This window comes from Neoarius graeffei, chromosome 18 (assembly GCF_027579695.1).
Source record: "Neoarius graeffei isolate fNeoGra1 chromosome 18, fNeoGra1.pri, whole genome shotgun sequence".
Classification (NCBI taxonomy): domain Eukaryota; kingdom Metazoa; phylum Chordata; class Actinopteri; order Siluriformes; family Ariidae; genus Neoarius; species Neoarius graeffei.
In genome coordinates, this window is record NC_083586.1 from 39,007,629 (window position 1) to 39,019,858 (window position 12,230).

General features: G+C 38.6%; 1 pseudogene; it reads left to right on the plus strand.

The window, feature by feature from the left end:
• The first annotated feature begins 850 nt into the window (after window positions 1–850).
• On the plus strand, window positions 851–2,705 carry LOC132865769 (zinc finger BED domain-containing protein 4-like; annotated as a pseudogene).
• Window positions 2,706–12,230: the final 9,525 nt, after the last annotated feature.

Genomic DNA, 12,230 nt, shown 5'->3' on the forward strand with positions numbered 1-12,230 from the left:
CTAAAGTCGTATATTTGCTCTCATGATAGTTGTAATCTGTGATGTGTTGCTTCATTTAGAGAAAGGAAAAACAAATAGCATTTCAACTGCATCGGAATTGTAGAATTGCTCTCGAAACGAAACGCTGCGATGCGTAGCCTTGTGGCCGCGAGTGCGTCGGGAATGCGTCGACTATGTAAGCCCCCTTAACGCTGGTGACCGCTATGTTCCGATCTAAACTGTAGTAACGAACAATCTAAGTGAAAAATTAACAAAAAGAGGACGCAAAACTAACCTGTGAACATAATATAACATTGCCATCCCATATCCATTTGTTTTCATGATGTATACATGTTTGATTTGATTGTGAACCAGAGACCGATGCTAGACCTCTGCAGTTCCTATTTCTGGTTTCCTGCACAGCATGCTGGGAGACGGAGTTTTATATTGTTGAAATGGAAACGTGTGAAAGTTCAAGGCATGGAAGTTCCATAGTGAAACTGTATAACTTGAACATGTATTTTGCCGTTTTGAAGTAACTATCTGAAGTTGTCACATCATGGAAGTCTTCTTGCACTCTGTTAGTCTATTGATTATTCATTTTAATATGTTTAAGTCATTAATTTGTTAATTCTTATTGTTATGATGAGTACAGTCATTTTTATATAATACATAATATTTATACTATATATTATGTTATTTATAATGAATAAAATAAATGTTATGAATAATAAAATCTAAATGAAATTAATAATTTCTTTCATTAACATATAGTAACATAGTAACATTGAAGGCACTATTAAATGCTAACCTTGAATGTTTGTTCTGTTTAGGAATTGCTGTCTGATGGCTGAAGGAAAACAAACCCAGTATGGCTGAAAAGAAAACAAACCCAGTATGGCAGCATTTTACGGACACAGAGCCAGCTACAAGTAAGGTGATCTGCAACCTCTGTAAGAGACTTGTGAGCTTGGGATCTGGAAAGGGCAAACACAAAAACACTACAAACCTCTGGAATCACCTGAGAGTGCATCATCTCCAGGCATACAGTGATGCCCAGCAACAAAAAGCTGCAGCAGCTGTGTCTACATCCACTTCCCTACCTCAGCAGCCAACCATAGCAGAAATGTTTGATGCCCATCGGAAATGGCAGAATTCATATCCCAGATCAAAAAAACTTGACACTTTAGTAACAGAAATGATTGCCACAGACAATCTGCCATTCACATTTGTCTCAGGTGTTGGTTTTCAGAGGCTGGTGGCTGCAATGGAGCCCAGATACAACCTAAAAACTGAGAAACACTACCGCACAGACATGCTGGAGGGCATAGTTGCAAAAGTTGAGAGAAAAATTAAAGCACTGATTTCAGAGGATGCTGGCCCTTTTTTGTCTTTCACAACAGACTGTTGGTTTGGGGACACTGAGGTGCTGATGAGTCTAACGTGCCATTTCATTGATGACAACTGGGAAAGGAAACAAGTCCTCCTAAATGCAAAGACCATGTCAGGCTCCCACACAGGGGAGTACATAGGCGACATGTTCATCAGCCTGCTGAAGTACTGGGACATCAGCCATGACAGGGTTGTACTTGTGCTCCGTGACAGTGGGGCAAACATGGTTAAAGGTCTCAGACTGGCGGAAATACCTGATCTCAGCTGCAGCGCACACACCATACAGCTTGTGGTGAATGATGGCATCAACAGTCAGCGAGTAGTGCTGGACATTAATGCCAAATTAAAGAACATTGCCAAACATTTCAACCACTCTGTTCTTGCAAAGCAGAAGCTTAAAAAAATTCAACAAGAACTTGGCCTCCCTGAGCACAGCATCCTCCAGTCTGAACCCACTCGCTGGAACTCCACGCTTCACATGATGCAGAGAATGGTGGAGCAGAAAAGAGCTCTGAACATCTACGCTGGAGAGTATGGGAAAATTGCCACTCTATCCTCTGATCAATGGGACATAGTTTCCAATTTAATTGATACATTGGAGCCTATAGAGGAAGTCACCCTTGAGGTGAGCAAGTCAGAGGCTTCCATCTCCTGCGTAATTCCGAGCATTGCTGTGCTGAAGATGATTCTTCAGACACAGGGGCCAAACACAATTGGGATCAAAACCCTGTGGGAGTCAATGCTGCAAAGCTTACAGAGAAGATTCCAAAAGATGGAGGACACACAATGTTTAGTGCTCGCAACACTCCTGGACCCTCGCTATAAGGGCCATGTCTTTTCAGAGGACACACTTGACAAAGCGAAAAGGTGGATAAAGGAGGAGCATGCTGTTGTGTCTGAACAGCTGAAGATGGCCATGAGTGCAGAAGAAGGACCACACTCGAAACAGAAAAGGGTGGAAGTTGAGGAAGTACCTGGTCCCTCCAGTGTCCTTGACCAAATGTATGCCAACATCTTGGGACCTCATGGAACTCCTACTCAGGAGAGTGATGAAGACCACCTTCTATCTGACCAGCTGCAGCAGTACCTCCGGGAGCCATTGATAAATAGGCAGACTGGTAAACCGCTAGAAGCAAAATGCATCCCGTCTACACCTTCTTGCACCACTAGCAAGAAAATTCCTTTGTCCACCCCCTTCCTCAGTTCCCACCGAGAGGGTGTTTAGTGAGATTGGGAACATTTATGATGACAAGAGGAGCAGCCTCAAAGGCGAACATGCCGAACAGTTGTGTTTCCTGCATGACAACCTGCGTTTCTTGAACTGGCAGTATTGAGAAGAGTAAAACATGCCAAACTGTGAAATAATGTAAACATTGCAGTGTGCTTCAAGTTTAACTATTTTTTTATGTTGCTAGTACGTCCTGTGTTACTAGTGTGTTTGCAGCACTAATATATTTTTATTTCATATTTATTTTTATGTTGATTATATATTGAATATTTCAGACTCAGAGTTCAGTAGTATTTCATTAGTAGCCTTTGACTTAACTGGTATTTATTTATTTTATATTTATTTCATATGTTGATTTTTTTCAGAGTGTTCAATTTTCAATAAATCGTGTTAAGTTTATAAGTGTTGTGCGTCCTCTTACTAGTATGATATTTTAGCATGCCAATTAAGGACAATACGATAGCATATTGGCCCTAAAAATCGGCAGCTCATATCGGCCATCGGCTGACTCTGACCTCTAAATATTGGTATCGGCATCGGCTTTAGAAAAACCCATATCGGTCGACCTCTACTACAAAGTATTGACGCAGGGGGGCTGAATACTAATGCACATCACATTTTTCAGATTTTTATTTGTTTAAAATTTTGAAGACCATTTATCATTTTTGTTTCACTTCACAATTATGTGCTACTCTGTGTTGGTCTATCACATAAAATCTCAATAAAAAACTTTTAAGTTCGTGGTTGCAAGGTGGAAAAATGTGAAAAAGTTCAAGGGGTATGAATACTTTTGCAAGGCTATCTATCTATCTATCTATCTATCTATCTATCTATCTATCTATCTATCTATCTATGTAGAGATAGAGAACCTTTAAGAGTAGTAAATTTAAATTTGCACTTGAAAGGAGTTAAATTTGCGAATACACTAAAATACTGTGATTTACTTCAATGCTAAAGTGTTGTCATGCTTTTTGTCTATTTGGCACAAATCACACTGCCCGGCCATTAAAAAAAAAAAAAAGCTATACACTAATATTTTATTGGACCACTTTTAGCTTTGATTATGGTGCATATTTGGCATGGCATTGTTTCAGAAACCTTTTTCAACATCACAAAATTTATTTCCATGCAGATTTGCATTAATTTTTCACTGAGATCTTGTCGTGATGGAGGGAGAGTTGAACCACTCTAAGTCTTCTTCAGCATATCCCAAAGACTTTCAGTGGAGTTCCTCATGCTTCAATGATTCCTCATACTTACTGAACCACTCTTTCACAATATGAGCCCTAATTTTATGCCCATGCCGTCAGGGAAGAAATTATCCATTGATGGAATAACCTGGTCGTTCAGTACATTTAGGTAGTCAACTAACTTCATTTTATTGCCCCATAACATTGCTGAGTCTAGATCTGACCAGTTGAAACAACCCCAGATCACAACGCTGTCTCCAGAGGCTTGTACAGTGGCCGCTATGCATGATGGGTGCATTGCTTCATGCGCTTCCCTTCTTACCATGACATGCTCATTGCTCTGGAACAGGGTAAATCTGGACTCATCAGACCTCATGAGCTTTTTTATTGCCGCAGAGTCCAATCTTTATGCTCCCTAGCAAATTGAAGCCTTTTCTTTTGATTAGCCTCACTAACAAGTGGTCTTCTTATGGTCACACAGCGCTTTGGTCCCAGTCCTCTGCTTTGTGCTTATGGAAATACTTATACTTTCACTATTAAAGGGCATATTCTGGACCAATTTCATTTTTTTAATATGAAAGTATGTCCCTTTACACACTCATCCAGAAGGGTAATTTTGCACAAGGCCATCTGTCTACAGCAGAAAAAAAAAAAAAATGCATCTGGAAAAATCCCAAGGGAGTCTGGAGCCAGATTCGTGACGTTACCTGCGGAAGCGTGAGCAGGCTACAAGAGCTTGCACAATTTCAGTGCACAGCCTGTGTAGACCAAGCGCTCCCATTTCTCTCTCATTGTCTGGTCTTTTGTAAAACGATGAGTACTAATCCCATCATGATTGGTGTTGCTACACCCTCCTACGATACATCTGTTAACCATTTTAATAATTACGCGATAAACGTTGAAGAAATTTGCAGAAAACCACCAGGTCGATTTCTCATTAACAAACCAGCACTGACGTAGGATTCAGAGGGACGCGTCCCGCAGATGACGTCACGAAAATCAATGTTTCCCGGGAAATTCAAATGCAAAGTTTTTTCAGAGGCGGACCAATTCGCCTCAAATGGCTTGATTTCAATTGAATTTTTCTGGTATTGCACAAGGTAAAAAAATTGCAGAGAATGCAGAATGTTACAGATATTTGACCAAAGTTTTATATAAAATAGGAGAATTACATTGATCTTGCTCCTGAATTTACCTGTGATATGCCCTTTAAACATAGTTGTGAGTTTTACTGTTGATTTTTCATGATTCAACTACAACAAGCATTTTAGTGAGTTCCAGTCATGGTCAGTCAAGATTTTTTTCTGACCACATTTCTTCCACGAAGTTGGTGGTTCATCACTATCCTTCCAGATTTTAAAATACGGAATACGGAACAGTTAACCCAATTCCAGTAATTTCAGCAATCCCCTTAGTTGTTTTCATTGCTTGATGCAGGCCAATAATTTTCCCCTTCTGAAACACAGTAAGATCTTTTCTCCATCCATGGGATACATCTTCTGACATGGCTGTTAAAGAAATGAGAAGCTACTCACTGCATCAGTTAGGGTTAAAAGAATCGCTGCCAGCTGAAACATACTAATCACTATCACTGTCGTACTCATGGGCGCCGCCGGGGGGGAAAGGTTAGATCAATTCTAGGGGCCCAGCACTGCCATGGGGCCCTTTAAGGGGCTGATAATATGCTTTTAATGATTTTAATAAGACTTTTGAAATAACAACAATGCAATATTCCATCTGGTAAAATGAGCTAATTGAACAAGGTTGTCTATTTCTTGAGTTCTTCAACATATTGTCATTTAACCCTCCTCCTTTTGCGAAATGGTACAGTCCAGTTCTGGTAGAAGCGCGATGCGTTAAATCTGTGTGCTGATCAGTGCAACGCTACTTGCTGCTGTGCCGCGGTGCAGCAGCCAGCCAGCCAGCAGTGGAGTGCGTACAGTCTATGATCGCTAAATATGAAGAGTGGCTGTCAAAAACGTAAAGAAAGGCAGCTGAAAGCTGAGAGGGACCAGAGAGGCAGGCAACTGGTCACTCAGTTTTTCCCAAAGAAAGGTAACTATCGCTCACATGTGTGTTCAAAATATTAGCGAATGGTAAATGAACAGTATGAACGTGGTTGGATTAGCCTATCAAGAGAACACTTTTACAGTTTGTACAGTGACATTTTTTCCATTTTAATAACTGAACTGACTTGTGTGATAAACAAGATGAAATATTACGTTATGCTGGTGCTAATAACTAGTGCTAATAACCAGTTTCATAACTAATGGGGTGCCCTAAATATGCACAGATTCAGCCTCAGGGGGACCTCCACCCTACCAAACCACTGAACCCCCCTTTGGAGAAGGAGGTAAGCAGCAATGCAACCCATAAATGCTTTAGGATTGAAGTTTTTAATGAGCGAGTGCCATATACAGTTTGCTAGATTTCCATAGGTATTTTGATGCTGGGTAGAAAACTTTTTCTATGATTTATTAGCAGTCATATCACACATTTCACTACCAATTGTCCTAGCACAAGAAGGCATGTGGCAAAATCTTGAATTTTCATTTGTGATTGTAAATGCACTAGAATTAGTCACTGACCAGTTTTCATCTAGTCCCTGGTAGGTTAATACATAAAATGTAATACCAAAGTCACAAACTCAAGGTCCATGGCCTATCAAAAGTCAAATAATGACAATAGTGCAATTGTGACGAGGGTGGGCAAAGTTGGGGGGCCCAAAATTCTAATCTTTCATGGGGCCCAAAATTTCTGGCGGCGCCCCTGGTCGTACTTATCCAAAGGCTCTTAAGTATTTGCTTATTTACCGTAAATCCAAATTGTGACTTTCTCTTTGGTCAGGTTGTGTATAAATGTCAAGACATTGTGAATTTCCTTCCTTCAGAAAAAGCAAGATATGTTGTTTGTGGTCAGCCTTCGCTGCAACATCTAACTTTCTAGTTTGATTTTCTAGCCAGTTTACTTTGAACTGGCAGCTGGGCCTAAAGGGGTAATGTTGCTGAGCAAGTAATCGTTTGATACTCATAGTTGGCACCCACCTCCTGCCAATATCCTTTTACATCCAGTCCTAAGGTTAGATTAAAGAGGTTAACTACTAACACAGACAAATCTATGAGAAGCCTTTTTAGAAATTTAGAATCAAGCATTCTTTACTTTTTTTTTTTTAGAGCTAGGGGCTTTTTTGAATACATAACATAAAAAAGAGCCATCAAAAAGAATTCTTTCTTTAATTCTTCTCCATACATGAAGTCAATTAGTGTTCATTTGTACTGAACTACAGTTGAATTCAGCTCAAGCCAGGACAGGAAAGACTATGAAGTTAAAAAATCCTTTGAAGTTAAATGAACGAGTCAGTGTTGCCAATTCTCTTCAGGGGAAAATACAGCAAAGTTAATGCATTATTCAAATGTCACTAGAAGTCAACAAATGATGTCATAGACTAATTTCCATATTCATTGATTCAATCACAATAATTTGCATATCAAAAGCCGTTACATAAAAAAGGAAGATATTCTGTAGACACTTAGAATAAAACAGAATAGAATATGAGTTTTATCAGAATAAAAAAGTTAGTTTAACTTTTCTGATATAGATGATGTCATTTGTCATGGCATCACAAACTATTTGTCTTTACTGAATGCTATAATTTGGTTAAAAAAATGCACACAAAAAGCAGTGGTGCTGTGTCGGTGGGAAAAGGACATGAAGGAAACAATAATGCATGTAATTATGGGCATTTATTTGCTTGTAAATAAAGCCAAGAATACCATTTAAAATAATGAATGAAGACATGCATTCATGGAACAAACAATGGTGATCAGTGATTGGTCATTGGGAAACAATGGTGGTCAGTGTCTTTGGGAAGAATGGTGGTCTGTGATTGGTCTTTGGGAACAGTGATAGACAGTGATTAGTTGCTGGGAGCAATGGTGTTACATGATTAGTCTTTTGGAGCAATGGTGATCTGTGATTGGTAGTTGTGAAACACTGGTGATCAGTTCTTGGTGTTTAGGAAAAAAGTGTTCAGTGATTGGTCTTTGGGAACAATGGTGTTCAGTGATTGGTATTTTTGGGGAAAATGGAACTTTATGCAACACTAATGAAGAAAAAAAAACCCTGCCATTTCTTTCTTTATTTTTCATTCTTAAATACAGCCCTGTTTCCTAAAAAGTTGGGACATTGCGTAAACTGTAAGTAAAAAGAGAATGTGATCATTTGCAAATCATGGAAACCCTATATTTCATTGAAAATAGTACAAACATATCAGATGTTGAAACAGAAATGTTATTGTTTTTTGAAAAATAAATGTTCATTTTGAATTTACTGACAACAACACATTTCAAAAAAATTGGGATGGGGCAACAACAAAAAAAAAGACTGGAAAAGCTGTGTAATGCTAAAAAAAAACCCTACTTAGGTTAATTGATAACAGGTCAGTAACATGATTGGGTATAAAAAGAGCATCCTGGAGAGTCTGAGTCTCTCAGAAGTAAAGATGGGGAGGGGTTCAGTGCTCTTTGAAAGATTGCTTGGGCAAATAGTGCAATAATTTCAGAATAACATTCCTTAATGTAAAAAACAAACAAACAAACAAACAAACAAAAAACAGTACTGGATGCCTGTGATCTTCAGGCCCTCAGTTGGCACTGCATTAAAAACAGACAAGATTCTGTAGTGGAAATCATTGTATGGGCTCAGGAACACTTCTGAAAACCATCATATGTGAACACAGTTCATCACTGCATCCACAAATGCAAGTTAAAACTATATATAAACAATATCTAGAAACATCATCACCTTTTCTGGGCCCAAGCTCATTTATGCTGGATGGAGGCAAAGTGGAAAATTTTCCTATAGTCTGGAAAGTTGAACTTTGAAATTATTTTTGGAAATCATGGACACCACGTTCTCTGGGCTAAAGAGGAGAGGGACCATTCGGCTTGTTATTAGCAAGCAGTTCTCAAGCCAGCATCTGTAATGTTATGGGGGCGCATTAGTGCACATGGCATGGGTAGCTTGCACATTTGGGAAGGCATCATTAATGCTGAATGATATATACATGTTTCAGAGCAATATACTGCCATCCAGATGACATCTTCTTCAGGGAAGGCCTTGCTTATTTCATAAAGACAATGCCAAACAGCTTTCTGCACATATTACAACTGCATGGCTCCATAGTAAAAGAGTTGGGGTGCTAAACTGACTTGTCTGCAGTCCAGGCCTGTCTCCCATTTAAAACATGTGTTACATTATGAAATGCAAAATACAACAAAAGAGAATCCAAACTGTTGGGCAGCTGAAATCCTATGTATATCAAGCAAAAATTGGACAAAATTTCACTGTCAGAACTACAGCAATTGGACTCCTCAGTTCTCAAACATTGATAGAGTGTTGTTAAAAGTAGAGGTGATGCAACAGGGGTAAACTTTTATTTTTTTTACCCTTTTTTTACTCTTCAACTTTTTTGAAATGTGTCAGTGGCATCAAATTCAAAATGAGCATATATTTAAAAAATAAAAATAAAAAATGAAATAAAATTTCTCAGTTTCAAAATTTGTTGTCTTTGTACTATTTTCAAAGAAATATAGGCTTTCCATAATTTGCAAATCATCACATTCTCTTTTTACTTACAGTTTACACAGTGTCCCAACTTTTCAGGAAATGAGGTTGTACAATTTAATTTTAATCACAGTAGAGGATAGTTACACATTTTATTTAATAGATGTTTCAAAGACATTTTTAGTTATAATTATTGCATTGTGTTATTTTTAATTTTTTTTAAAATCAGTATATTAAAGCTAACTTTACGCTTTATTTAAATCCTTGGCAACTGTGTAATATACTGAAAGAAACTTCCATATATATTTCAATTATTCCACGAAATCGAGTAGTACATGAGCTGATATAAGCCATGTATGATGAGATTGAGTGGAATAACTGTTTTATTCTATCCACATTCACTGGATTTTGAGAAACAGAATATTTTTATTTTTTGCAAATTCGATAGATAAAAACTTTGTACAAAATGTCCGACAAAACCATTTCCACATAGAATGTAAACAAACTGGTGAAATGACAGTAGCAATTTGTGAAAAATGCTATGATAATAATTCTTGAAAAATAAAAAAAGATAGGTTCTTACCATGAAATATTTTCATTCCATATTTTGTTGCTTTGTTTGTATTTTTTGGGGGGTTTGACCTTCTTCTTTACGGTTTTTTAGCGGTTGGCAAACCAACTTAAAGATGCATTACTGCCATTGACTGGGCTGGAGTGTGGAACAGGCGATATTGGGGGGGACAACCCTATATTCTTTTAGCTATTTCTGTTTCTTTTAAATGCTTCATAACAGTTTTGGGGGTTTTGTTTCCGAGTAGAATTTTTATTTCGTCCTTGGTTGGTTCAGCAACACGCGCCACCATTTTGTTTTTCTCTACTCACATTATATCAGCTGATCTCCTAGTAGTCGAGTAGCCAATCAGAGCGTGTGATTGCTCATATCCAGTGAATGTGGGTAAATATATCTGTTTCATATTTGTGTGTATTATATATCCTTTCCACTCCATTTATCTCTCTCTCTCTCTCTCTGTTCATTCCATTATCTTTTGTGATATCATATAAAGAAAAGCATCACTGCCAGCTAAAGATCCTCCTCTGTAATAAACCACTGCTTTGTAGTTATAAAACCAAGCCACAAAGGGCACACTGGGACACCAACTCTGGCATTTAAACCTGCATTTGTTTTGTTTTCTGTAGGTGCAATTTGACCTTTCAGACTGACCTGGGAACATCTTTCCCAACCCTTCTTGCAATCTCCACAATTATCAGAGAGGGATATGAAACTGGTGTCTAATCAGCATTGAAGGACTTTTTTTTTTCAAGCTTAACTCTATTTTCCTCTTGTATCTTTGCGGGAGCTGAATGACAAATACAGGGGTGGCCAGAAAGAGGCATCCAGGCTGTTCTGGCAGTCTGGATCCTCATAAACAATGCATGGACCTGGGACTTTGAAGCCAGCTTTTAGTTGGCTGGCTGCAGCAACAACTTCCCTTGATTGTCACACTAGTGGTTTAAAGAGAGACAACACAAGCTGCTGCAGTAAGAAGAAATAGTGGATAACTTCTATGAAGTAGTGTCTGTGAGGACACTCATGTTTGGATAGATTACCTCATACACTCTACTGGGACAAATGGACAATGCATTCAGGGAAACTGGGTAACCACTGTTTAAGGTCTATGCAGTATTTAGATGGGAAGTGCAGCCTTGAGATTTTTATTTTTATTTTTTATTTTTTTCAACAAACCAGACTCAGTAGAAGACTCAGGGTCCATGTGCAGACTTTATTAAAACAAAATCCAAAATTCAAGTTTTTTAGCAGGCAATGACCCAACATAGTAATGGCACAAATCATAAATCTAAAGCGTAGTGAAAGATGATTTCTGGAAATGGTCAAACAACATATTAGGCATGGCCTCCCAAGTGGCACAACAGAAAAAAGTGTTTGCTCTATTGTCAATTTACAAGATCATAATTCAGAATTTCAAAATTGCCACAACAATTCATGGCTGGCACCAATAGAACAAAATTGCCCATGCTTTCTAGATGGGAGGGATGGCGTGTTCGCTTCCCTGTCAGGCACATCAACAATAGCAGCATTTTGAAAAGTTGCAGTTGGGTAGCTTCATGTGTCTTTGTGGAAGCATGTCTTAGCCTTCACCATCCCTGACTGATAGCTGGTGAATGAGAAGTATGATCTGGGGGGGAAAACACACAGATAAGGCAAAGAAGGAAAACAAGGCTCCAAACCTATATAACAGAGCTTGGCAAGACTTCACAAAAATGCACTCGAAAGCATCTGGTTATGGTATACACTTGTTAAGTCTGATGTCAGTAGCCATTTCTGGGGCCATGCGCCCCTTCAGTGTTGCAAACATTGAGTCTCTGTCACTAGATATGGTGATTTTTAGACCCCTTTAGCAAGTTTAATAAAAAAAAAAGCCTTGTAATAAATCTAGCAATTGTTTCAGCACGCATTAGTGACTGTCTTGAACTCGATACAGGTCACCAGTTCACATCACAGCCACTGTTATATGAGTTTAGAAAGCAGGTTTGCGCAACTCACATGTGTTTGTGACCTGTCACTAATAACCCTTGTCTAACCCTGTTTGTCCCATCCTCTCCTTTCTTTGTTCTTTGTTTTAAATTTTCTTTTTGGAGAGATTATATTTTATAAGTTCTAAAATTGAGTAAACATTTTCCTTCATGGCAAGTACATTTTGTGTGTGTGTGTGTGTGTGTGTGTGTGTGTGTGTCTCAGATCTATTCAAACAAGGGGCGACCTTGTAGTGGTTAGCACTTGCCTCACAGCAAGAAGGTTCTGGGTTCGAGCCCAGTGGCTGACAAGGGCCCTTCTGTGTGGAGTTTGCAAGTTCTCC